At 31.7% G+C, this 25,400-nt stretch overlaps 1 long non-coding RNA gene across 2 annotated transcripts; it reads left to right on the forward strand.

The window, feature by feature from the left end:
- Positions 1 to 15,990: 15,990 nt before the first annotated feature.
- On the forward strand, positions 15,991 to 20,724 carry LOC103496734 (uncharacterized). Of its 2 annotated transcripts, none has more exons than XR_007824071.1 (4): positions 15,991 to 16,229; positions 19,826 to 19,912; positions 20,022 to 20,117; positions 20,485 to 20,724. It is a non-coding gene; the product is annotated as an uncharacterized LOC103496734 (long non-coding RNA). The 2 variants fall into 2 exon arrangements; XR_007824070.1 differs by having other exon boundaries at positions 20,028 to 20,117.
- The last annotated feature ends 4,676 nt before the right edge of the window (positions 20,725 to 25,400 follow it).

Raw genomic sequence — 25,400 nt, forward strand, 5'->3', positions numbered from 1 at the left:
TCCCTGATTATCTCCATAGATTAGCAACCCACTCTAATACCAATTGAAAAATGGTGTGAGATAATCAAATAAACCTTTAGTTAATTCTAAATAATTAACTGTTGTAATAGCTAGAGGGACAGCATAAGAAAATAACACAGGAACTTTGGTAATCCAGTTCGGCAAATATAACCTACGGTTGGAGAGTTGTGCACAACTCAAATGAGTAATATTATTTAGATTCACAATAGTCAATATATATTCATACAACAAGTGGTTTCTGCTCAAATATATGACTATCTTAAAATACTTGGTAACTTAAGTATTCAGGCTCTCCTTGAACATATAAGTGAATCTACTCGATGATGTCTTCATGCTCGACTTGAGTTTAAGGTGACCTCTTGGTCACTACTTCATCTTCAACCTCCAATATTTTCCAAGATTCTTTTGCAATTGCTTTCTGCGTTATTAGCCGTACCGAACCCCACAAGTTCCGTAGTATATAAATATATTTATTCAAGAATAATCTCAAAAAGATATTGATACAAGATTCCTAAAATAAGGAAAGATCTTTTATCTTTCTGGAATTAAATAACTCATTAATAAAAAATAATCTCATAAAATCTTTTTGATAAAATCCCAACACTTTGTATAAATGATTTAGTAGTACCAAAATTTATACATATAGATAGTTTAAAATTCTAGAGCATTTTAGTAAAATTACTTTTGAAATAAGTAGGAAGAGATGTTAATAGATATTTATTAGTATCTATTAGAGTACTGAGTGATAGTAGTTTATCAATATTTATCGTTGTAATTGTAAATATTTTTAATAGTTTCGTCGTTTAAAATAATCATCTTAAAAATAAAATAAAATATGAAGCAAGGTGTGCATGCAAAAAATCTAAAATGCTAAATAATAAAGTTAGCTCTCAAATTTAAAAAATCTCCTCTTCTCATTCTCATCGTTGGGAAAAGAAGAAACTTAAAATGGACAAGTTCTTAACATAATTAAATTCACTTTAAGAAAGAGTGTTTAAAGAAAAACGAATTAATTGAAGTGTTTGGAACCGCATCGGGAAAGGATACGAGAGAATCAAAGCATATTGATGCATATAAAATTTTTTATTTTTATTTTATATTTGTAGTTATTTCTTATTTATTTGAAAAATGAAGGTAAATGATCAAATTTATCAAAATTTCAGTTTCTATCTATTGATATCAGATTTTTTTTTAATGATTTTAGTTTATTTCGTTAAGTTTGAAAATATCTGTTTATTTGTTATTTTCAGTCGCTAATTTCATTTTAATATTTTATTTCTTTAAAAAATATACTATATTTCAGTTTACTTTATTTTGGAAAATAAATTTGAAAAAATATTAATTATGTTATTTGAAGGAGTATTTTAAAAAATATAACAAAACGTAAAAATATTTACACTATATAAAATAATTGCGAAAACAGAAAAAACCCACAAGTCCACTATGAAAAGATAAAGAATGTTCTCATTAACAATGCTGTCAACAACGCACGTAATATATTTGTCACAAGATTGTTTAGATTTGACTATTTGTTTGGTACACAATCATTTAGATTTGATCGTTTAGATTTGGTATGATTTTTTTTCAATATTGTTTGTACACAATCGTTTAATTTGGTTACACGATCGTTTAGATTTAGTACACGACCATTTAGATTTGATTGTATAGATTTGGCTATGATTTTTTCAAGATCCTTTGTTACATGTGATGGAACAAAAACATCGATATGACATGCACATCGGAAGATTTAGATCATGATTTACTCTATATGCATCTAAACGATTTAGAAATTAACATGCAATTATTAAACTACATACCTAAACGAAGAAAGTAGAAGGTAAACGATGAGCTTACCTCTGCAATTCTCAACTTCTTCTTCGTTCCAAAGCTTCTTCTCTGCCTAAACATCACGAGCAAATGACAACCACTATGTTGACCTACTAATCTCAGGACCAAGAACCAAGTTATGGAACTTGTTATGTGAAGTAAACTTTTAGAGAGATGGAAGGAAGAAGGTGTATCGTTTAGAGATTTTATGAGAAATCATCGTCCTCTTCTGTAATGAGAAGTTTATTTATATTAAAATTACATGCAAATTGCATGCAATTTATTTCATATAATCTCAACACCTAATTAATCCATTAACTATTTAATGGAATTAGTGGCTTCTAATTCATAATAAGTTGCCACATTTTCCACTAACATTTAGTTTAATAAAGAAATTAGTCAATATGGTAATTTGGTCATTTGACCAATTAAGTCAAAGTCAAACTTTGACTTTTCTTAGTCTAAAGTCAATTTTTTGACTTTTTACTATTTTACCCGTCTTGACTAATTCTAACCTTCCGAGTATGAATCTGCATTCATTTTTCTAAAATTCAAATCATATTTGAATATAAAGTTTAAAGTTTATAATTACTGAATTATATCATATATACTTGTTGGTTTCTCTCTCTTTTCTTAATTCGAACAATTCGAGTTACTTCAACATATTGTTCTTAGTTGAATCCATATGAGCTAGTAGGGAAACCTAATGGACTTATAGAACATGGGCTCCAATGATTTGAAATTAACTGGCTAAACTCTTTTAGACCAAGCTTAATCAATATTCGTTAACTGAAGAGTCATCCCACTAAAGACTCTTAGTTGCACTCCCCTCACTATAGATATATTTCTGTCCACCTAATATAACCATGATGAGTAAGTTGATCCTTCACAGATTGTTTGTAATCTTGGCTGGCTCAAAATACCGTTTTACCCCGAGATTACATCTTGCTCCTTAAGACCCACTGATCCACTATTGAACAATTGGTTTAGGGTCCAACCTATAAATCTGAATCCTTCTCGGGCCAATGAGAAGGTGGGGCCCCTTGTTCAAGACTTGGATTCAGTCCTTAATGAAACAACCTATCTACTATTCAGTCCTTAATGATACATCTTGCACCCTATGTCCCTAGCTATCCATTCGGTCTTATCCCTGAAATGGAAGGCTTATTGGGCCAGCGATAATGAGTGGCCCTCACCTATGCAAATCTAAGGATACTGTCGAATGAACAGAAGTTCATAGTTAGCTTAGGATTAACACCAAGTTACCTAGGTCATCATAATTGAAATAGTTAGTTTATAGTTTACATAAGACGCCCCCATTCCGCATCCATAGTGTTTTTCCAGAATAAAGCGCCCAACCTTATTCATACACTATAGACCATTCGAGCTATTAACTCGAACTTAATCCATGTTTATGTCTCTACATAAAGTTCAAGTGTATTGACAAACTCAGTAAAATAGCCTCAGGACCTTAATTTATTAGTTTTAAGATTAGAGCATTCAATAATAAATTTTATTGAATCAAAAAACAAATTACAAGTTTTAGGACATAAATTGCAACAACATGATCGTTTAGATTTGACTTAAATGATTTTTTTCAAGATTCTTTCGTTACACGATCATTTAGATTTGACTTAACGATCGTTTATTTTTTGTACACGATCATTTAGATTTTGCAATTTTTGGTACATGATCGTTTAGATACATTTTTTCAAGATCTTTTATATTTAGTACATGATCGAACAACCAAATAACAATTTTAAAAAATAAAAAAACAAATGTTTTATATTTGATACACAATCTTGAACCAAATAACAATTTAAAAAAAAAAAAAAAGAGGAAGAGAAGAAAGACGATGGAAAGAAGAAGAAAAATCGTAGAAGATGAAGAAAAGGAAGACGATGAAAAAGAACGGCAAACATGAAATATTTAAAAAAATAACCACCTTTATAAACTTTTTCATTTTGTTACAAAGTCGTAAATATTTTGCCGATTTGTTGTATTTAAGAAAATTTATTTTATGCAAATTGAATCCTGTAATATTTCATTTCTTAACAAAAATATAAAATATCAGTTTACTTACATTTAATTTTTAAAGATATTTGAATTATTTTAAGCTAGTTATGGTTAAATAACACCTTATAGTTATCCCAAAGTGTCTCTTTCCTATTCGTGACCAAATTAATACACATATGATTATTGGTAAAAAGAATTCAAAATCTCAAAACTTTCGTAGATTAACAACTATATTTGTAGCTTAATGGGATATTTTAAAAACTAGCAAAATACTGAAATTATTTACAAAATATTAGCAAAAAATCATTAACTTTCTACATCTATTTTAATCCTTTGACTATATTGATAAGCACTAATCAATTATTATCATCTATCCCTCTATTATTATTTATCGATGATAAATTATAAAATTTTGTTATATTTTATAAATATTTTTAACAGTTTTGTCATTTATAATAATTCTCGTCTTAATTTTTGTTGAAATAAACGGTAACAAGACAATATTAAAATCTTTGATCAAATTGAGTGGTAAAATCCTATATGCTTTTTTTGTCATTCTTTAAACGATGAAAATAAAAAACTCTATAATTTTACATTTTGAAATAATTTAAAATCTAAAAGATTCAATTATTAAAATTTTCAAAACCCTAAAAAATAAATTAAAAATCATCCAAATGTTTTAGATAATTTATTATAATAGAGAATCGTCATGAATAATATAAAAAATAAAAATATTTATACGATATAGAAAAAAATTAAATAGATAATAGAGAGTTTGATCAATTATGCTATATTTTGTATACCGTTTAAATATTTTACTATTTTTTAAGATGTTTCCTTGTATAATTGATTTTTTTATATCTAACATAAGAATCAAACTTTTAATCACATGATTCATGATACATTGTGTGAATTGAGCTATAATTTAACTAATTATAATTTTAGTTTTTAAACTTTTTTTTTTTTACGATGCCTAGCTATTTAATTTCTCAATGATTATAAAAATATATATCAATCACGTCTTTGAAAGGAATAAGGAAAAAATAAAAAAAATAAAAATAAAAAAAGGAAAAACCATATGATTTAAGCAATTCTCAATCTTTCACCCATCAAAATTAGTGTTTAATGTATTTGAATTGACTATGTTTAATAGTTTATCCTAGCCTTTTTTAACATGTTGGATAAAAAATGTTTAATCTTTAAAGATAGAGGTCGGATATCCCAATTCAGTACTTTCAAAGAATTCACAATTTCACATAATCAACCCTCAAAAATTCAATCACTAAAAAAAAAATTAACAATTGACCCTCCAAATCAAATCACTGAAAACATACTATGATAAGAGCATTGAAAATGAACCAAAAACCATAAGAATAAAATAGGAAAATAAAAACAGAGTATGTGCTTTTATTCTTTACATATATGACATACAAAATGTTACCCAAAAATATATCCAAGAATAAGTAAAAAAAAAAAAAAAGTACAAATTTTGTGACATTAAAACGTATTGAAAGATAGAATTTAATTTTTGTGGGTTTTATAACTGGAATTTAGTTTTTATTGCTGAATAAAAATTCTCATAAATAATATCTACGATACCAACCATTACTTATGAATATTTCAAACTATAGGAATATCCATGATATTTTATCAAACTATAAGATCTAAATTTTAACTTTCTTCTGGATTCAATTTGTAATTTAATAAGAAAAAAACTTAAAGGTAGCAATAATATATAAAGAACTACTGTATTCATTTATTAATTTACACAAAACCATCAACTGTGATCTTTCCGAAAACCTCCACCAAAAAATATGAAGAAGAAGGAAAAAAAAAAAAAAAAAGAGAGAGAGAGAGAGAGAGAAAGAGAGATAGAGAAAATACAAACATTAATCAAAAGTCTGCAAATCTCCCAACACTTTGTATATTCATATATATATGGATCTGAAAATGGAAGTTTTTCTTCAATGGCCAATACCAGGGCTTGGAACATCACCATACATTCTATAAGGATCATTGTCCTTTGAATCATCATCCAATGAATCACCTCCAATTTCTTCATGTTCTTGAGCTCTGCCAACCGCCACGCTGTGGCACGGGAAACGACAGGCGGCGTTGCAAACTCCAACACCAAGAACGAAGAAGATGACGAGGGCAAGTAGAAGAAGAAGGTCTTTGATTCTAATCATCTTGATGATCTTAGAATGACCCATTTGGAGGTCTTTGGCTAGGAGGAGAAGGAGGAGGAGTGATTTTGTTTTTGGGAGAGAGATGATATAATGAGGAGGCTGAAAATGGAGGATGGTAAAGCGGTTTTTATAGAGGAGCATCATGATGAAGGATGAAGGAGGGTGTATTTATTAGGATCTTAAAAGGTTAGGGGCCTTGTGGGTCATTCATTCCATTCCATGATCAATATGTTTGTTCTTTTGTAAAGTGGATTTAATACCATGTATATGAAAGTTTTGACAATTTTGAAATGTTTAAACTTTTTGCACTCTACCTAATTAATTAAGAAATTTGAAATTCAACAATGTTACTGTAGAGGGGATTTTAAATTACTATGCTATGAGGGAGCATACGATATAGTACATAATAAGAGAGGGAGAAAAACATGGGTTTGTTATGCATAGGTTACTCTTAATTTGAAATATAGCTTTTAACTCATTGAAGATTAGAATACCATGGCTACAACAAAGTTACCTTCCTTGTCTTAAGTGTTAGATAATGTCCAGAAGATTGTTAGGGGAAGGAAATCAGAAATTTAGGCATTTTATTTTAGTTTTTTATTTTTGAAAAATAAACTTATTTTTTCACATATTCTTAGCAGAGAAATTTTCATAAATATAACAAACCGACAAATTATTTATAACTCGTATAACAAAATAAAAAAGGTGACAATTTTTTTTAAATATTTCAAATTTGTCCTTCCTTCTCATCGTCTTTCCTCTAGGATATTTTTTCTTTCCATTGTCTTTCTTCTCTTCCCCTTTTTTTTTTCTTTTAAATTGTTATTTGGTTCAAGATTGGTGGTTTAAAATCATGTACTAAATATAAAAAAGTAATGAAATTAAAAGACCATGTTTAAAGAATTTTGAGAAAAAATCGCTAAACAATCAAATCTAAACAATCAAATATAGAAAATAATACCAAACAATATCTAAATCTAAACGAACATGTACAAATATATTACATGCCCTCTTGACGTCCGCGTAAGCTTTTTCTTTTTTTCAAAATTATTCAGTACATATAAATATTTTCTGCTTTGTATGTATATATATATATATTGAAAATACCACTTCTTACAATAGTATTATTAAAATTTGTTAATTGTTTTGTTATATTATTGTGACAACCAGATGGTGACATGTGGCTATTTATAGTTGATATTTTTTCAATGAGAAGTTTAGGCAACATTTATTTGGACTCAAGTCTTTAATATGGTTTCAGACTCAAGTCCTACGAAGCATCTCTCGTCAAATTCGTTTGAATTTCCACGACTTTGTCCAATCCTCTTCTTCAACAAAGAACGACGTTTTCTTCTTCGTTTTCCTCATCATCTTCATCTACTGCTCAACCTCTATCTCAATCAGTTGTTGATCAATATGTCAATTCCTACTTTCTTCACCATATTCGAACAACACCAACTTTGTTCTTGTTTCAGATTTCTTCAATGAGTCCAACTATTTCACATGGAGTAATGGCATGATTTTAATGTTCACTATCAAAAACAAGTTAAGGTTCGTAAATGGTACATTGACGAATTATTTGGCCTATTATTGGAGAATTACTTAATTCTTGGATCATTTGTAACAACTTTGTTACTGCATGCGTGTATCCTTCATTCAATTTTAAAGGACATTGTTGCTAGTGTTAATTTTCTGATTCCGCACAACATATTCGGTTAATCTCAACAACGTTATCCGTAAGATTCAGCCTCGAATTTTCAACTAAGGCGTGAGTTATCAAATTTGGCTCGGATCAGACCTCTGTCACTACATACTCTGCGAAATTGAAGAAGATTTGGAACAAACTTGCTTCCCATCGTCCGACTTGCAATTGTGGCTGATGTACTTGTAGAGGCGTCAAGAACCTGAATGAATATTTTTAAATTGAGTATGTTTTAGCCTTTCTTATGGCCCTCAATGTTTCTCTATCAGATTTGTACTCTGTTGCTCCTCTTGGAGTCAAAACCAACGATTCAACGCACTTTTTCTCTAGTTGTTCAAGAAGTTGAACAATGCGCTCCTTCACTGTTTTTGCCTTTCTTGCTGCTGTTGCTGTGAAAAATTCTTCTAATCAACGATCTCAAAATCATTCTGCATTTACAAAAGAGAATGAACAGATGAAATGCACCCATTGTGGTTTTCTTGGCCACACAATGGATCGTTGTTACAAAGTTCACAGTTACTCTTCTGAATACCGCACAGAAGTCAAATTCATCTGTGAATTCTAGAAAGACATAGACATCTCTAAATCCTTTTTCAAATTTCTGTCAATTCTTCTACAGATTCATTGAGTTCCTTGACAAATTAACAGTGTCAAGGCTTTCTTGCCTTACTTCAAGGTCACTTGGATAAGGCTAAAGCTCCTGAAACTTCATCCACTACTCACATTGCAGGTACTGTTCATTCTATCACCCTTCCTTTTGATTCATGGTTATTAGATTCAGGCGCTTCAACACATGGTAGTTATAACGACACTTGTTTATTAATATGAAACCAGTGAGTGATGTATACATGTCACACTACCTAATCAGACTCGTATTGCTGTTGAATACATTGGGGATATTGAACTTAACACTAGAATATGTTGTGTGATGTCTTATATTTGTGTCATGCTCCACCCCAAAAGTCACTTTATGCAATCTAGTGGAGACATGACCGTCTAGACAATCTACACTTATCCTCTCATCAAGATAATACGTAGAATGTCTAGTAAGCAGATGTGAGGCCTATATCAAAAATAGAGTCTTGTTGAAGAAGAGAGACATCGAAGAGTGGGATGATCCTTCTAAAATGAAAGGAATGATTATTGTAAAGGTAAAGTTCAACGGAAGGAAGGAAGTCGCATTTGAAAGAAGGTGATGGAGGAAGAGTGTCGCGGCAAAGGAGTTCTATCGCAAGGAGTGTTAGACTTTTTGGTGAGATAACGCGAAGATAAGAAGTAGGCGGTTGTGATCTGTCATGAGAAAGAGAAGGGAAGGAAGAAAAAGGCAGAAAAAAGTGTTTAGCTTTCCAAGAGGGAGAAGGAGAGAAAGAGTTTAGCTTTACAAGAGGATAAGGTTTGCATCTCGAGGGAATGTGTAATCTTAAGTTAACCGTTGGCTGATGTGTCGAGCTTGGATTTGGTTGCATGGTGCGACAAGACAGTAAGGCGACATGTGTAAAGATGTAATTCGAAACTAGTGGGTAAAGAAAGTAACCGATCCGAAGGATTAGTATAAATAGAGGTGGAGGCCTTAAGAGATGTGCTGTTATTTTAAGGTCTTGCCAAGAGAGTGCAACGAGTTGAGTTGTTGCTGAGGAAATGCTAGGTGAGGAGAGGCATTCGGGGAAGAAAAGGATTAGATATTTGCGTGAATGAACTTCTTAAACTAAGTAGTCTTGCGTGAATGACCTTCTTAGACTAAACTCCTGTGTAGGTGATTTGTCCTATAAATGTTTTCTTAATAGATTCTTTGTGAGTCCGAGATATGCATAACATGTTCTGTATCTCTCTATGTTACTATTATTGTTGTTGTTTGAAAAGAGAAAATTGATGCTATGTACTGCTTGTGATAAATGTGTGCAAATCATTAGCCTTATTCCTATCAAATGAGCAGTGATTATGTGGTGTGCACATAATGTGAATGGCATCGTGTGGACGGCCAGTGCAACAAGAAATTAATCAGGAAACTTCCCAGAAGCTGTGGATGGAGTGAATATCATAGTAGCTCAATTGCAAGATACTGGCATAGAGTGAATTGCAGTAGGCTTGATAAGGGGAAGGATTCATGTTCTTGGTAGAAAGGGATAAGAGAAGCTTATGTGAGTGATTTATGAAATGAGGCGTGAAAGACGCGTTTGAGAAATGAAAATGAATTTGTGTTTTTCTTGTATTCCCAAAAAGGTTTTCCAAAATCTTCACTCACTAAGTATTTGACTTATGTGTTTAAGTTTTTCTTCCTGAGGTGTTAAGGCATTGAGGCCAAGTAAGGAAAGTAAGATGGATTGTGACGTGGAAAAACTAATGAAGTTATATTCGTCTTTGGATGGTTTAAAGTTCTTATGTGCAGAGAGGGTTCCATCCTAGTTTTGTGTGTGGGATGAGTCTTGTCTTCCAGATGGATTGCTAAGTGATCAAAGAGAAGAATAAGAAAGGGGGTACTTCTAAACGCCTTGACGCGAAGAGTAGCATCCCAGTGGATGAAGGAAGACGGGGAGCTTAGAGCTTAGGTTTTTTTTTTTTTTTTTGTGCCTTGCGAGAAGATAAATGTAATTATAAAGTAGTGGATCAAGTAATAAAAGCAAAGTTTTGTTTACTATTTTTCTGCTGTGTTGGGTTGTGTATCTCTGTTGTGCTTATCGCTTAATAGCTAAAGGGTTTAAGTGTTGAAGACTAGATGATTAAGCTAAGTTGGTTGTTCAAGTGTTTTTCGCCATGTTGTGTCATAAATATCTCTTGAGTTCAAAGTTGGAACTTTACGTTGGAGATTTGTAAGAGAAGTTTTGCTTACTAGTCGTTCAATTTGTTATCTCGCGGAGAGGTACACGTTGGATATCTAGGCGACACACCTCCTTCTAGTCACATGAAGTGGCTAATGGGATGAGGTGTGATAATGGATTTTATACAACCAACTTAAATGTGGAATATGAACTGAAATGAATAAAAAGACTTCACTGATATTCAATTAAGATAGTATATTCACTACTTAAGACAAAGTTTCCTTCAAAGAACTATACACAACTCAAAACAACTTTTAGACTCTTCTTGCCAGCTTTTAGATGCTATGCAAGTTGGCAATGGTCACTACCAAAATGATGCGTTCCCAAATGATATAGTAGGCGATCAAGGCTGTTGGATGTCCTTCGGTACATGGATGGGGGGAGGGGGTTTAAAAGAAAACATTTGGAATGTTAGACGAAAATGTCTAGTGAGTGGGATCTTTATCAACGCCTTTAGTAAATCAATTATTTTGCCTTATCATGCGTTACAATAATATATGTCTCAATCAACAAGACGTTAAATTTAAATCAAACCGTTTCAAAGGATTAGGCGATTTGCAACATCTTAATTTTGTCAAGAATTTTCATAATTCATACAAAAATTATTCTTCTCAAACCATTCATAGTAATTTATATGAAAATCATTTCTTTTCATCTCTTTCCTCACAAATCATACCGCAAGGTATGCATCTCGCATACAGTATCTCATAATTCACCTTGCAAAATCATTTTGCTTGTTTAATTACATCTTTGTACACTTTTCTCAGTTTAAGTATTTACCACTCTTTTGCCAAGTTGCAGCTATGTGAAGCAGTCTCAATGCATTTAGCAAGTTCCATTAATTCCATCACCTATAGCGCGTTTTCCAATGTCATATCACAAAGCAAGTAAAGGACATCTCATACTAGATCACTCAACAAGTATGAGACATTTTATTCTTGATCACACAACAAGAACAAAGCATCTTATCCCATATCACATAGCAAGGCTTAAGTAAAATCAGTGTAAAAGCAGCTTCAAATTAAAATGGTTGGATTTCCTCTATGTATAAGCCTCTCTTGTTGTTTCTCCCATGTTAGATAGATACTTATGTCCGACGGTGAGAATTGATCAATTTTCAGAACGCCACATGTTACTGTCATTTTCTTATCCTAAATTGATCAATATTCGTTTTTGAAGGTCAAATCAATCGTCGACTTTCTTACACAAGGATCACATCATGTAACGTCCTAAAATTGGAGGTATTCTTCTTAACCTAATTTTTATATTTTACTAAGATTTTAAAAAAAACTTGTGTTAATTTATTGGAGTTTGGTGAGAAAGAGAAAAAATGGTTTTATAAAAGAAGAGGAAAGCTGAGTCCCCATTTTGTTGGGTCGTTGGAGATTTTAGAGCGAATTGGCCCTGTGGCATATCGCTTGGCATTGCTGCCATCACTCTCGACAGTTCATGACGTGTTCCATGTTTCTATGTTGAGGAAGTATGTGTCAGATCTATCCCATGTATTGGATTACGAGCCATTAGAGATCGATGAAAATTTGAGCTATACAGAACAACCAGTTGAGGTGTTGGCTAGGGAGGTAAAGATGTTGAGAAACCGAGAGATCCCTTTGGTTAAAATCTTATGGCGGAATCACAAGGTTGAAGAGGCTACATGGGGAGAGAAGATGACATGAGAGCTTGTTATCCAGAATTATTCGAGGAATAAAACTTTCGAGGACAAAAGTTCCTTAAGGAGGGAGGAATGTAACGCCCCAAATTTCGAGGTAAATTTTAACTTTTTTATGTTAATTTTTTGGGATTTAAATTTTTTTTGGTGTTAAATTTTATTTGGTTTAGAAGAGAAAAGAAAAAAAAACTTAAGGGTATAAATTTTAATAATATAATATAATAAAAATCATATTATTATTATTATTATTATTTAATATATATATATATATATATATATATTATTTTTTTAAAAGAAAATCCTAAGCAATACTTGTCGGCCGCTGTGCGTCTTATCATCGACAAAGGTACCCTTGCAGTCTTCTCCGTCGTTGCCACCGTGTGCTCGTGTTGTCGCTGCAGCGTGAAAACCGAATCGGCTCCTAAAAGTCGGCTCAGTTGAGTCGAGCTAGCCGTACCTGAACCAAGCCGAGCTGCAAGCTGAGCCAAATCGAGCTGCGAGCCAAGCCGAACCAAGCCACGAGCCAAGCCGAGCCGAGCCGCGAGTGGAGCACTAAGTCAGTAGATGTTGCTTTCGAACGTTTCGTAATGTGGATTTTGGTGATGTCATCGTTGAACCCTTATGTTTGTGTTTAGGTGGATTCGGGCGGACGTCGAATTGAAAAAGGATCTTAGCTACATTTCAAGTAAGGGATTTCTTACTACTGGACCTCTGACTGAAACTGGGAACGTAGTAACCCACATGGGAATTATACGATAGCAACTGTACTGAATTGATTGATGCATGTTTGCCTAGAAAACATCACTAATATGCACTCTCGACTGATTAAAGGTGACATGATCGTTAGTTGTAGCATATGTATTTATATACGTTAATGAGTTGTCCTGCTGATGGGCACAGACGCCCAAATGTTTTGTGCATTGTAGTTATGTTGATGGGTTGTGCTGTTAACTGAAATAGTAATGTCGATGGATTATGAAAATCTTAATGTTATGTAAAGTTGAATTTTATTATCGGGATACTGGTTATAGAGTTATGTCGTGGAGGGACTAAGAGTTCGAAAACCTCATGTGTAGATTGTGTATACGCCGTTGAACTGTGTTGCAGACTAAATACGACTATTATGCATAATATGGACGTTATGCATAATATAGATTACCTGTAGATGTGATAGGGTTTGAGCTGAGACGAAGTACCGACAGGTGGATTTAACAAAGTGATGATTTGACTAGTTGACTGGATTTAGGAAATGTCACGATGACGTGTGAATTGGATATACGTATAGTGACTAAGGAGACTGTTGATTAAACCTAAACTGTCTAACTGGCTAAGCTTATAAACTGAATCGTTAGCTTGAATGTTATTGTGATGTGACTGTTGTAGACGGTTTAGTATGGACTGAGGGGTAACGGTTAGCTTTATCTATGGGATAGCGTACCTTATAGGCACAGTGTCCTTCGGGATTCCTCAACTGATATGTGTATCCTTCAGGACCACGAGACTGATATGTGCATGCTTCAGGATCACCAGGCTGATATGTGTATTCTTCGGGATCACGAGACTGATATGTGCATCCTTCGGGATCACGAGACTGATATGTGCATCCTTTGAGATCACTAGACTGATATGTGCATCCGACGGGATCACTAGACTGATTGATGTGTGCATTCTACGGAACCACTAGACTGTTTATGTAGGGTACCCCTTGATAGGAAGTTAACTGTTATTATCCTAACGGGCCCAATAGTGGGTCCCTTACTGGGTATATTTTTTATACTCACCCTTTTTCTCTTTAAACTTTTCAGGTAAGGGTATGGCAAGGGGTAGACCCAAAGGGGCAAGAAGGATGCGTGAAGGCCATATGGACGCGTCTAGTTTCTTTATGCTTCTGCTGATGTATTTGTTAATTTCTATTTCTTTTGAGAATTCAATGGAGTCATGGTTAGAACATTTGATTGGTTGTTTTGTTTTGATGATTTTGTGAACCATGTTTTGGAACTTTTGGGAACGTGATTTAAAATTGGGTCCGAAACTGGTTTTATGATATTGTGAACATTTTTAATGAATCGTAAACAGGTATTTTTTTAAGAGTTTTTGCGTTTTATTGTGAGTCTAGCAGTAAATGATGATCTCAGCTTAGTCCGAAAAGTTGGGTTGTTACAGCTACAGAGTAACTGTGCCTTCCCTTCTTAACTAGGTTACAACGCCTGAGACCCATTCTTCTCATGGCTTCAATGCCTGACAACCTAGGGAGGAAAAGCTTAAAACATAAGTCAAATGAACTTAGTGAGTGTGGGTTTGAGAAAACCTTTTTGGGAAAACAATAAGATTCAAATAATGAATAATAACAAGATTAGATCACAGATAAATAATTATCATCTCGTCAAACTACAACAACCATCACCACAAGCATAAATAAGTTCCACGCATGTAAGCCAATACGCTTTTCAACTCATCATCGAGACTTGGGGTTCACCCCTCGCCTGGACCTAGAATTCAAACTCAACCAACATCATGCGAGTTACATGGGATTTATGTCAGCGCCTCGTCACATTCAACATTTCTCAATCTAAGATTTTCATTCAACCAGCGTCGCAATGCAACCCACCTAGACCCCTCTCCCCTCACCTAGACCTGGAATTCTCACTCAACTAGCGTCACTCAAGTTACCTGGGATTTACACCAGAGTCTTGCAATACATCACATCACCCCTTAATAGATCACCATTTACAAATAGTAAACAAAAGGTTATATTTCAATTTACTTTCATTACACATTATTTTTATAGTGACAGTATAACACAATAAGAATCACGAAAGAATACTTTCAGATGATTGTCAACAAAACACCTTTTCCACGTATCAAATACAAACACAATATTAACTATTCATGAAGGTCATTTCGTGAGGTCTTTCTTCCATTGAAGGAAGATTCACAGTTATTCTACTTACGAGAGATACTAAAAAACAAACATTGGTACAAAGATACTAGTTTGTTTAGGATGAATCACTCGCAACATTTATTCATAACTAGTAAACAAATACATAAAAGAATCAACAATAAATGACAGTTTAGTAATCATGTTGAATCTTTTTTTATCACTCACGAATCTACTTAGCCTTGACTCCTTTTTTGCTTTTGGATGCCTCATCTCGTCTAGCGATTTCCTCGACCAACTATCTAGCATTTAGGATCCACTACTACAATTTTGACCTTTCTTGACGCACACAAATTTTGATTTCTTAATGGTCATGGCAAAGGACCATGACGAAAAATATTTTTCTTGATACAATATTTATCTTGACGTTCATGTACGTAGAAAAGTCTCCTTATTTTTATGAAGAAATATGAAAAAACGTAAAAAAATGTTGATTCTTATTTATTGATGGGCAAAGTTCCATTACTTTGGTTGATGGTCCACAAATGTCAAGAAAACTATTTTTTTAATGGGCAATAAACATCAAGCATAATTGATTAGTTGACTGGCAATGTCCATCAAGTTAGATAGGTTTTCTTGATGGACGAAGCCTATCATGGAATTATTTTTCTTGATCTGTCATGGCCATCATCAAAAGAAAAATTAATATATTTGGTTTTATATATTTTGATGGGTTCAAGGTTTCTTGATGAGCAAGGCTGAAAATTGGAATTCCCCATCAAGATTTGATTTCTTTTTTTGAAAAATAAACAAATAGGTCAAACACCCGCTTGAATTTACCTTCTTTTGCAAGTAAACTTCTGCCACTCAATTTGAACGAATAGAAACACCACGAAATTGAAGCACGAACATTTGTCGCCTCTCTAAACTTCGGCCGAAAAGTCACCTGGGCCGGAAGGATTAGGAAGGTGTTTGCGGCTCAATTGATCTTTTTGAATGAAATTGCCACTGCTCGACTAAACTAGTGTCGGAAGGGTTAGGAAGGACGTTGCTCGTTATTTTTGCCACTCAAAAGTTTTTGTCACTGATCAATTTTGCCATTCACCTCGAGGTACCCTTCTTCCATTGTTTCTTTTTACAAAGGAATAATTCTAGAAAGAGTATTGAAAGTAAATTAAAACAAATTAAACTAAATTAAAACAAATTAAACTAAATACTTTTCGGGCTGGGTGTGACTATTTGATCGGCGACAGATGTTTTCTGGCGATTTAGACAGAGATTTCCTTCGGGTTATCAATAAAATCTATTTATCCGGTAAGATTCAAAGAATTTTGGTTTACGGAATTGGTTTCCGCCGTTTTAGATTTGAAGATTTCGAGAATTTCAAAGCTTGGCATTCTCAGCTGGGAGTGTGATTTGTTTTACACTCAAAATATTTCTATTAACATCAAAATACTATAATTAAGAAAGAGCAAGATATGACCAATCAATACCAATTTAAAATTAAGCTTAAGAGATAAAAGCACTCCCATTTAAGTTGAACTTTGAAATGCTATTGCTGTTAAAATCTTTAGAGAGGATGCATCGATTAAGCATTTTTGTGAACAACCGAGTGATTGTGCTTAAAATGATTGTTAGTTTGGAAGTGGTGTTTTGATTTAGATAGATGCATTAATGAATATAACTATGTGATTATACTTGTTCGATGGGGAAAATAGGGTTAGCTTGAAAGTGGTATTTGTCGAATCATTTTCGTTTTTTAGTCCTTCCAGATGTATTGTGTTATTGACAGTGTGCTCATGTGATAATATTGATTATTGTTTCTTTTTCTATTATCTTTCAACTTATTGGTAGATGTACATCTAAAATATGTTGAAACAAACTTCAACTTACAGTTAGTACATTAATTGGTATGAGTTACAAGTTCAATTTTATATTATTTTAGATTTATCATATTTGGCTAGGAGTCATCTCTTTCCTTCATGTATGACTTTTGTATGCTCGTCCTCAAGGCTGGAAACATTTTTACATTTCTTGCTTCAAATTTTTCATTACTGAGTCTTGCCTCTTTCTTTCTTTTTTTTCTTTTTTTTTTTTTTTTGTCGTCGTCATAAAAATCTTGAAACTATTATGTTCTCAAAATTTAGACATATTTGGAAGAAATTGCAAAATAATTAGCTATGTGCTATTGAATGATGTGGATGAAGATATTATTACTCACAAGTTTGTTTGATTTGATCTCATTGCTTTATATGCTTAGAGTAGCTTGAGTGTATCATGATGTTTACTTTGGTGATGCATTGATTAACTCTCCTACAGTTATGGTAGTCACTTAGATATAAGTTTAGTGTAAGTCAAGGATTCTACACATTTTATATTTTACATTCTTTTATGTGTAAGTTGTGTCGTTAGTATTCCACCCCCTTCAATATCTCATTGTTTTTTATTTGCTTAGAGAATGTTTTCTCCAATTGTTTTACTTGTTTAGAGTAGCTTGAGTGTATCGTGATGCTCACTTTGGTGATTCATTGACTGACTATCCTGCAGTTATGGTAGTCACTTAGATATAAGTTTAGTGTAAGTCAAGGGTTCTACACATTTTATATTTCACATTCTTTTATGTGTAAGTTGTGTCGTTAGTATTCCACCCCTTCAATATCTCATTGCTTTTTAGTTTCTTAGAGTATGTTTTGTCTAATTGTTTTATTTGCTTAGAGTAGCTTGAGTGTATCATCATGCTTACTTTGGTGATTCATTTAATGACTATCTTGGTGTTGTGGTAGTCGCTTAGATATAAGTTTAGTGTAAGTCAAAGGTTCTACACATTTTATATTTTACTTTCTTTTATTTGTAAGGTATCTCATTAGTATAATATGTATGATCTCATTGCTTTATATGCTTAGGGTAGCTGAAGTATATATAATACTTACTTTGGTGATGCATTGCTTGACTCTCCAACAGTAGATATAAGTTGAGTGTAAGTCAAGGGTTGTACACATTTTATATTTCACATTCTTTTTTGTGTAAGTTGGCTTGTTAGTATTCCACACCCTTCAATACCTCATTGCTTTTTATTTGCTTAGAGTATGTTTTGTCTAATTCTTTTATTTCCATAGAGTAGCTTTAGTGTATCGTGATGCGTACTTTGGTGATTCATTAAATGACTATCCTACTGTTATGGTAGTCACTTAGATATAAGTTTAGTGGAAGTGAAAGGTTCTACACATTTTATATTTTACTTTATTTTATTTGTACGTTATCTCGTTAGTATAATATGTATGATCTCATTGCTTTATATGCTTATAGTAGGTTGAGTGTATCATGATGCTTACTTTGGTGATGCATTGATTGACTCTTTTATAGTTATGGTCGTCATTTAGACATAAGTTTAGTGTAATTCAAGAGTCCTACAAATTTTATAATTCACATTCTTTTATTTGTAAGTTGTCTTGTTAGTATTCCACCCCTTTCAATATCTCATTGCTTTTTATTTGCTTAGAGTATGTTTTGTCTAATTGTTTTATTTGCTTAGAGTAGCTTGAGTATATCGTGATGCCTACTTCGATTATTCATTGAATGACTATAATGCAGTTATGGTAGTCACTTAGATATAAGTTTAGTGTAAGTCAAATGATCTACACATTTTTTATTTTACTTTCGTTTATTGTAAGTTATCTCATTAGTATAATATGTTTCATCTCATTGCTTGATATGCTTAGAATAGTTTGAGTGTATCATGATGGTCACTTTGGTAATGCATTGATTGGCTCTCCTACAATTATGGTAGTCACTTAGATATGAGTTTAGTGTAAGTCAAGGGCTCTACACATTTTATATTTCACATTCTTTTATGTGTAAGTTTCTTGTTAGTATTCCACCTCCTTCAATATCTCATTGCTTTTTATTTGCTTAGAGTATGTTTTGTCTAATTGTTTTATTTGCTTAGAGTAGCTTGAGTGTATCATCATGCTTACTTTGGTGATTCATTGAATGACTATCTTGCAGTTATGGTAGTCACTTATATATAAGTTTAGTGTAAGTCAAAGGTTCTACATATTTTATATTTTGTTTTATTTTATTTGTAAGTAATCTCATTTGTATAATATGTTTCATCTCATTGCTTGATATGCTTAGAGTAGCTTGAGTGTATCATGATGCTTACTTTGACGATGCATTAAATGACTATCCTATAGTTATGGTAGTCACTTAGATACTTTGTTATTTGATTGGTTTTTTTTTTTTGTTAAGATAATTTGTCTAATTAATTTCATTTAATTAGGTTATAACACAATGGATGAATCATGGATGATAAAAGATAGATTATCTAAAGAACATAAAGAAGGTGTTGATCGTTTTATTGAGTTTTCACAACAACATTCAAGTGTAGAACTTTTATGTCATGTCCATGTATTAGGTGTGGAAATTGCAAAACACTTAATATTAATGAAGTTAGAAACCACTTATTAATCAATGGTATTGACCAAAGGTATAACAACTGGATTTTGCATAGCGAAAACCTTACTACGTATTGTCCATAGAAACATATTAACATGCAAAAAGAGATACGCAAGAATTACAAATATAATCATAGAACGTCTTGCAAAGGCTACTCAAATTTGGGAGAAGAGTTGGTAAGTTTATTTTACTATGCATAATATTATCCTATGTTTATCAAATTCAATGTTTAATTTATTTGTATACATGTAGAAAAAAAAATTACCACCGTCGGTCGATCGAGCTATTCTTTGAAAACATGCCCATATGGGTAAAGATGGAGAATTCATCAATTAAGAGGTCGGAGGGATTGCAGTGAAAATTTTAAGTAAATTTGATTAATAGCATTTTATATGTTTGAGGCGTATTTACAACTTGTGGTAAACAAATTTTTAATGATTTGTTCAAGTTGTAGGATGGAAAGATGTCGATAAAGCATATAGTGTTCCAGATGATATTTTAACTAAAAGCTTTGGGGACACCTGAACATCGAGACATGTGAGAGGTATAGGCGGATTTATTACACCTTCGTTCTACTTTCACAAACGTATTTCATCATAACCCTAAGAAACTCAGATTACTATTGATGTAGATGTCAACTGGAAAAAGGAGAAATCATAGATTTTATCAAAATACAGTTAAATGGCAAAAAAAAATTGAGTTAAAGTCTTTGAAGAGAACTAGAGAAACAAGCTTAGATGCACACTTTAGATGCAATCAGAATATTAGTAAGAAACAACTGATCTCAATGGCCATCCATCACATGGAAAAAATGGATCTACTAAATATTATGTTTAATTCAATTTTATATATTGTATTTCATGGTTTATTCAACATTGATGATAAATTGAGATGTGAATGTAATTTTTCAGGGGAGACCATGTAGTCTTGTTGTTGGACAAGTAGACAACACTGTTGCAATAGGAACTATTTTTGAAAGAATAAGTACGGATGAACTAGTTTATAGAGTAAGACTTGAAGTAGGTGATATATGGGTTTTCGTTGAACTTGCATGTGATAGTCATTCTCTTTTGCCCATACCTATTATTGGAATCATCTATTCTGTACACGACGCAATTGGTTCACACGTTCCATGGCCAAAACATCTTACAGCTATAGAAGAACAAAAAATGGTAAAGTTCTAATTTCAAAATATGCATTTTCACATCAGCATGTTCTTATTTTGTTCTTCAACAGTAATTTACTTTAGAATTAACTAAAGGTTTATTTGATTATCTCTCAATGTTTTTTTAGTTACTAATGAAAATTTGAAAGTTGAGTAATATTTATGAAATAAATTAAAATATTTTATATAATTTATCAAAAACTAAAAAAAGAAAAAAGAGAAAAAGAAAAAGAGAAGGAGAAAAGAAATGTTATGCTTTTATTCGAACAATACATTAATATCAAAAGATATAAACAAATATTATATTATGTTAAAGTTTTGGATTGCTTCAATAACCAACCTCTCTTTTATGATCTTCATATTCTCTCTCTGCCTCCCTTTACTCTCTTATTTTATTCTCTCTCTTCTCGATCGTAATTCTCTCTCATGAGGTTTAGATAGACAAAAACACACTAATGGTAGAAGTAATGATACAGTTTGACCACAATTTGCAAATCTTTGTCTCTATTACTTTATTGGATTTCAACTAACCATTTTGTTTGGGAATAAGTAGGTGTGGAAAAGACTAGAAAACTCTCTCTCTTTCCTAATCTTACATGAAAAAATGGGTTACGTAAACTAAAAAAGTTAACAATTTGCCCTTCGGTAAAATTTACCAAATTAATTAATTTTCCTTAACTCTAGGGTTTATGCTTATAAACTTTTTTTTCTAAAGATATTAGATTAATTTGTGAGGTAAAAGATTTAAGCTACGAACTCATACTCATTTTATTGAATTTTAGAAACTTTTATTGAATTTTGAATTTAATTTTTTTTAAAAAGAAATGAAAAGAAAAGAAACTTCTATCATCTATATAGGACAAGAATTGACACACACCAATGAATTACAATGATTAAACAAAAGTCGTAAATATTACAACTCAAAAGTAAGAGGAACCTAGTTTAGACCCAATCTCGAACTTTGATAGAAGAGATATAACAAGAAAGTCTTTAGGTTATAGATAGCAGAAGAGAGAAGGAAATAGAAGAGGGAGCTGAAGGTAATCATTTTTAGTTAAATGATTTTCATCTATATTCGAACTGTAAGGAACTTTTCTTTATTAATTTTGTTCAGAAAGTTGTTTAGAGTGTTAATGCAAACTACTCTTTTAGACTAAAACTAAAAATTTATATCATGAAAGTTTAAATGTTTAAAGGTATCCGGAAAGTTTACATTAAAAAGAAAAAAGAAACTTACATAAAATTGTAAACTATTTACGGTCCGTATAACATGTCCATTAAGGTAAATTAATTTTTCAGAATTCCTTATTTGCCCTTACTCTTTTATAACAATCTTTCAAATCTGATTTTCTTCTTCTTCCCGATTTTTTCATGATTGTCGTTTTCGAGTTATTCATCTCGTCTTTTATATATCTTTCATCTTGATCATTATTTGCCTTTTTTGTAATTTTTGACAACATTCGCTCTCGTATCCATCATCTTTGACAATATTGTTTCTCTTCTTATCATCTTTGATAATTAAGATTGTGTATATTGCTCTGTTAATATCGTCTCAGTTATTTTGGTTTCGGTGAGTATTCTAAATATTGTTTTTTCTTTGAATTATTTAATTTATTATAGAATTTGGTTTAGAATTATATATTTCGGCATGAAGATAGAATGTTTAGAATATGTAGGTATTACTGTAAGACATCCCGTATTTGGTTATGAAGATTGTTGAAAATTTTGATTACTGTTTACGTTGATTTAAGAATTTATATTTCAGTATGAATGTCGTTAATTTGAGTTTTTTGTTGTTTGTAAGAATTTAAGGGTTTTTTTTTTCGGTTTGAACTTTTAAGAATCACTGTAAGAATTGTGTATTTCATTATGAAGATCGATAATTTGAAGTTTTTCAGGATAATTTTCATTGAATTACTTGATCGTTTACCTCTATCAACATGATCGTTTAACCATATACAGACGATCGTTTTGTTATATGAACACGATCATTCATCTCTATGAACACGAAAATTTTCAATTTTTTGTATGATCAGCGTCTTTAAATGAACGTGTATCAAATTCAATACAATTGTTTAAATGATCGGTGTCTTTAAACGATCGTGTATCAAATTCAATACAATTGTTTAAACGATCAGCGTCTTTAAACGATCGTGTATCAAATTCAATATGATGGTTTAAATGATCAGTATCTTTAAACGATAGTGTATCAAATTGAATACGATGCTTTAAACGATCAATGTCTTTAAACGATCGTCTATAGCTTATTATATACGATGATTTAATTTATTATATACGATCGTCTATTGGTGTTAAACGATCGTTTAGTATTTATTAACTTCTTTGCACAATCATTTAGTATTCTCTTATTACATCTAAATACTTAATTATATTTTCTTCTTTTCCAAATTAGAATGTCTATTCCTATTGTTGTTTTTTATGGAGGTCAATGGAATGGCTGCAATGTTTATGAGAATTACTCATTGTCCGAAATTTTGGTAGATATGCAAATAAGCTTTAATTTTTTGGTTGCTTTGACATGTGAACAACTTGAATTGGATGAATCAGTAGAATTATTTATTTTACTTGATTTTAGTAAAAGTAATGTTCAAAATGTGGTGCTGATAAAGAAGGACAATAATATAATAATGATTATTTTCCTTTAACTTTTTCTCTAATTTACTCCAAATAACAACCACTCATTCTCTTTCTTCATTTAAACCCATCAAAACCTCCCTTTAAATTCAAATTCAAATTCACATCACCTTTACCCTTTCAAAAATGTTAAATAATTATATTACCTTCATAACATAATTATTTTGTCCTTAAACTCTATTAATTAAGTTCCCAACACATAGAAATCTAAGGCCAACCAAAACAATCATCAATTCCAAACATTAAAACAATTAGATATTTTTCAATTATCCAATAGGGTCAATTCTCCATAAGGTAAAGTACTTCCACATTTAAATAACACCAAAAATTCCAAATTTACACTTAAGATAATAAAAATTAAATTCTTCAGATTTTGGGGCGTTACATTGTATTTCCTTATACCAGCTACAATAGCCAACCAGTGTTCTCTTATGTTGCTGCAGCCAATCACGTAGTTGAAATTTTACCACCCATGTTTATCTAGGAAACCACCAAGAGCGGTATTGAAATAGTATTCCAAATCTGATTCTGTCCATAGATTTAAGTATGTTGTTGTGTCTATCCATTCAGCTTTCTTACTGTTTGTTATCAGCACATGAGTATCAAAAAGTCGTTGTCAAACTATGCAGTATGGTTTATTGATTCTAGTCTTGAAGAACAAGTAAAAAAATTTAGTCAAAATATAATTATGCAGTTTAACTTATATAGAAAAAAATTTAAAAAATAACAAATTACTATAAACGCGGAATCTATTACTTTAAAAGTATACTTGCAAAGTTGCTTGATATGCAATATTTTGTTCTGCAAGTGGGACAATAGCAAATCCATGGTCTACAAAAAAAATTAAACAATTTTTTAGTGAATAGAAACGATAATTTAAGCGATCGTTTAGCAAATACAAGTGATCGTCTACTTACTAAGCGATCGTGTAATATATATAAACAATCATTTAGTGAATAGAAGCGATCGTTTAGTAAATACAAGTGATCGTTTACAACATTCTTTTTCGTATTAAGCGATCATGTAATATATATAAACGATCGTTTGGTTAGATAAAGTATATTGTACTCGATCGTGTATTTTTATATATAAGATGAAATTTGGAAAGAGTACTTACGTCTTCTAGTATCCATGTGTTTTCTTCAAGGTTTTTGAAAAATTCTTTCTTTCTGGTTGTGTAGACAGCTTTCCTTTCTTCATGAATTATTTTTTTATCTTTTCCACGATAAGTATGTCTTCCATAATTTTGGATTCACTTGCCACATGGGATCATATCTATCTACATCTTTGATTTCGACAATTGGGACATGTATTGTAGGTTCTGATATGATCTCAGTAGATGTTGTGTGTGGATTAACTTGTTGATCTTGATCAGACACCTTTTTATTTGCTTTTTCACATAGCTTTCTTCTCTTCATTAGTTTTTGTTGTTCATTTATTTCCTATAATGCACAATGTTGTTAACTAAGAAAGAAATAAAAACAATAACAATTGATGCAAAGTACTTCAGAGTTCTTTTATATACATACCAATATAGATTCTAAATCAATTGTAGAACTTTCTTTCTCCGTTACTGGTTCATTTTCAACCAAAGTAATTACTTCATCATTTTTTTGAATCTCAACCTATTGTTTCGATCTATCCTGTAATGTATGATATTAGACAAGTAACAAACTATTAATTTAAAGGACTACACATTTTGTTGTGTATACATACCAATTGAAATTCTATTTTTTCAGTTGAGGTAGATTGCTGCACATTTCCAATTGTTTGATCCTCAGTTACTTGTTCATTTTCTTTTTCTATCTCAGCCAAAGTAACTGCTTGATCATTTTTTTGTATTTCCTAGAATGCATAATATTAGATAATAAAGAAACTCTTAATTCAAAGGATAGATGTCTTGTAGCCAATAGCAAGTCTGCATCCCTGCCATATTTGCTAATATCACTACCTGATTCCTCTTGATGTTCCCTAAACAAAATGAGAAAAAAAAATGAGAATAAGAAA

Source organism: Cucumis melo, chromosome 10 (genome assembly GCF_025177605.1).
Source record: "Cucumis melo cultivar AY chromosome 10, USDA_Cmelo_AY_1.0, whole genome shotgun sequence".
Taxonomy (NCBI): domain Eukaryota; kingdom Viridiplantae; phylum Streptophyta; class Magnoliopsida; order Cucurbitales; family Cucurbitaceae; genus Cucumis; species Cucumis melo.